Source organism: Akebia trifoliata, unplaced genomic scaffold (genome assembly GCF_017979445.1).
Source record: "Akebia trifoliata isolate Shusen 1 unplaced genomic scaffold, ASM1797944v1 Contig01325, whole genome shotgun sequence".
Lineage (NCBI taxonomy): Eukaryota > Viridiplantae > Streptophyta > Magnoliopsida > Ranunculales > Lardizabalaceae > Akebia > Akebia trifoliata.
The window spans coordinates 1-3,670 of NW_028237670.1; the positions used below are offsets into that span (position 1 = coordinate 1).

General features: G+C 34.3%; 1 long non-coding RNA gene across 1 annotated transcript; it reads left to right on the top strand.

Annotated features, from left to right (window-relative positions):
- The first annotated feature begins 6 nt into the window (after positions 1-6).
- Positions 7-2,296, top strand: LOC147380531 (uncharacterized). The gene is made up of 2 exons (XR_015175261.1): positions 7-991; positions 2,066-2,296. It is a non-coding gene; the product is annotated as an uncharacterized LOC147380531 (long non-coding RNA).
- Positions 2,297-3,670: the final 1,374 nt, after the last annotated feature.

The window sequence follows — 3,670 nt, forward strand, 5'->3', positions numbered from 1 at the left end:
TAAATGTAGATGAATTCTGGCACATGTACTGTTTTACCTATGTGCCCGTAAAATTTGTGGTGCTTAAGTCCAACAGCAGTAACATGTGATTTCGAGTGTGTGAACTGGCAAGACCTAATTAATGTAATTCACTTTGGTTAAAGGATTTGTTACTATGCCCTTGACGGAGCAGTTGACTCTAGTGGTCTTTTTTATATTTTAATACCTTGATTTCATCATCTCTGCTAAGGGGATTGAAAGATAAGCCCCTAAACCCTGAGGTACATTTCCTAATTTTATTCCATTAGTACTGTTAGTGTTCTGTAACTTGTGAAACCACATTTGTTGCACAGTTCTTAAAGGTACTTAACCTTGGCATGCTTATGCAGGATTCTGGGCTTTGTACTCCCCCACCTGCCTCTGCCTAACCTTTTTTTTCTTTCGATATTTGAAATTGCTTTAAGAACACTGATTATAGCTGTTGGTAAGTAAACATCATACCAAGTAAATCCAAGATGTTGGATATTGAATAATGACTGACGATGAAAATAGTATATAATGTCATTGTTCCCATATTTGATGGCTTCTTTTAACATAATATCATCATGTTAATATACGAGTAGGGCTATCATGTCATTATCGTTATCTTTTAGAGCTTTTCTAGGGAAGCTTCTTCATGACGTCCCAACCTTTTTTTTTTATTTATTTATAGTTTTTTATATACATGCCTTTCTCGTTATGTAGTCTCTTTAACATTTTGATTCCTTAAACCACTTTGATTTGTGAGAATTCTTGATGGTTCCTCTTGCGTGTAAAGTTTCTCTTTCTAAATTTTTGTATGTTATTTATCCTGACTTGTGTTGTCTATGTTTATATATGCGCTTCAAAATGTTCATATATTAATGATGATGAGGCTGACTACATTTTCTTTTACTGGTATGGCAGTGCTTACACCACGTTACTAAATTCCATTAAGACAGCCGGTTCTAGCTATTTACACCCACTTTTCAAGGTGATAATAACTATTTTGTTTTTCTTTTCTTTTACGAACCCATGTATTATTTTTCATTTTCTCTCCTAAAGTAGAGAAAACTCTCCGAACATCTGACCCCCTTTCAACTTCGTTGTAGACTCTCCCTTTACAAAACCATTTATTTTTAAATAGTGGGAACACCTCTTATTTGTAGCCCGGTTGAGTATTACATTATAGAAGGATAATTATATTATCTAATGTTTATTAAAAAAAAATTGCCCTTCATTTACAATCGGGTGAGGTTCATTATTTCTACATTTTACTAAAACTCTGATCGCATTTGCTCAATGAGGACTCTGTTTTTCAATGTTTCAAGAAATTTATCTTTCCTCGCAGACTATCAAAATATTTTTGTTTGTTTATTTTTAATTTATAGAGGACACAATCTTAATGTTGTTGAATGCTTTTTGTGTCCAACACCATTGGGCACAAAGAAATGATATTTTGATGGTGTTTCATATTGTTTCCAATGCTGTTGTACATTATAACTATCCTTCTGTAATATACACATCGTCAAAAAAAAAAAATGATTTGGGAAGGAAGAATTTGTAACGAAGTTTAAAAAGTAAGGTATGGAGAGTTTGTCTCAACTTTAGGGGGAGAATATGTGAAATGGTCTCTTCCATGATTTATCAATAAGTTTGTTCTATTTTCCTTTGTTGATATCCTCTTGAATGGTGAAGAGAAAATTCTAGGATTTTGACTATTAACCTTTAGGGGTGTCTATACTGCAAACACTGTGCCAGTAATCTGGACCGTTCAATTGGTGGGCCTGACCCAAACAGATCAATTAGTTGTAAATTTTTTGAACTATTATTAGTGCACTAGATACAGAAAGTCTACTATTCTGTGTAGTTCAGATCAGCTAATCGGCTTGATGATCTCTAGCTTAGAGGGGGCCCACCATGTATCCTCCACATGTACGATGGAGATGAAAGCACGCACTGATGATGATCTTTGGCTCTGCATTGTATAATTTGTAGATCTTTTTACTAAAAATCCAAGACAGCAAAAAGGATGCTTTGTGATGACATTGTGTTTTCTTTTGATCAGGTTGACCGGTTGTCTTCAGTGGTCAATGGTGGCTTGGGGGTGCATTGGAATTTTTGTCAATTGGGTGCGCGCTTATATTATAAACAGTTTCCAACTTCAAATTGGAATTTTTCTTTTACTTAATTTGTGCTTGATGTACCATTTGAAAGAACAGGAGAGATATAAAGAGGATGACAGATCTCTTTTTTTTTTTTTTTTCAATATTTCTATTAATTATTTTTTACCTGCTAATTTTTTTAAATTTTTAGAAACAATGTGGAGGCTGCTTTTGCTTTTAAAATGGCAGAGAATGTTCAATCAAAGCCAAATCAACTCTTGACTCTTTGATTAGGCTGGGGTTGGGTTGCTGGAGCTTTATTGAATAAAGAGAATCGTAAATGAAACACTTTCCTTACTAACAAAGTAAGATTTTAAGCCTTACTAAGGGTTTTTTTTACCTCAGATGGATTACCAAATCATCAATCCAAATCCAACACCACAGCCACAGCCCTGTAGATTTCATTGATAAACTCGGATACAAAAACTAATTCTTTTGAGTTTGATAAATGAACGGCTGCTGAACTTTCACACAACTCCCAGACTTATAATTAAAGGTTAACAGGGAAGTAATTTATATTTTTCAAAATTCATAGAATTTTGTTCTCTGTTGATGTTTTTGGATGTCAGAAGCTGACCCCGAACTATTCGTTTGCTCTGCTATGTGGCGATGTTTTAAAAACTGGGCTGGTCATTGATCCATACAGCTGTTTGGGTCGGTGTGAACTGATCCAAATGCAGGCTCAAACTTGTGGGTCTAAAAGTAAAATGTTATTACTTTTTATTGCTTCCTAAATCAAATATATTTAATTCAAAAACCATGATTATTAAATGCTATAGGGACGTCAATCGGAAAATGTTAAAAAATTTCAAATAAATCAGAAGGATAATTTTTCATCGTTGGATTTGAAATTGAAATTTAAGAGTCAATCAATTTAAAAGTCATGGATCAAGCAGAAGGGTGTGTAACTCTGCCAATGTAACAAATTATATGGGCCCAACAACTAAAATCGTATCAAGTTGGTCACGCAAGCCTAAACGTTCCTTATCTCAATGATGGATTTGAAGGTTGTATTCAAATTTATTTACTAGTTATTTTATTTATTTATTTTATGTGGTATACCTTTTTTCAAAATATAAAATATGAAATTATTTGCTAATCAAAATGAAATTAGGGTTACTCAACAAGCCCAACCCGAACAAGCCCAACCCGACCAAACTGCCCATAATTACCTAACTTGAACTCAAGCCGATTTTAAAGATCAAGCTCGGGTTGAGCTTGGGTTAGTGAACCTAGGTTCGATGATCGGGAGCTCAGATTGAGGGTTTTGCTACTTGGGTTGAGCCCAGATTTACCATAGCATCATAATACTTCTATAAAGTTTCTGCATAATTGCTTTCGGATTGAGTTGACATCTGTACCGTGGAATCCCCGTTCTAGAACCGTATGTTAAAATAAGTTGGTTGAACTTGAAAATTCGCTCATTGACTAAGTAAGCAATTAAATTCAAATCGGTTGGATGGTGACAAAGAACTCATTTTGCAAGAGATTTGAAGATGATGATGTTC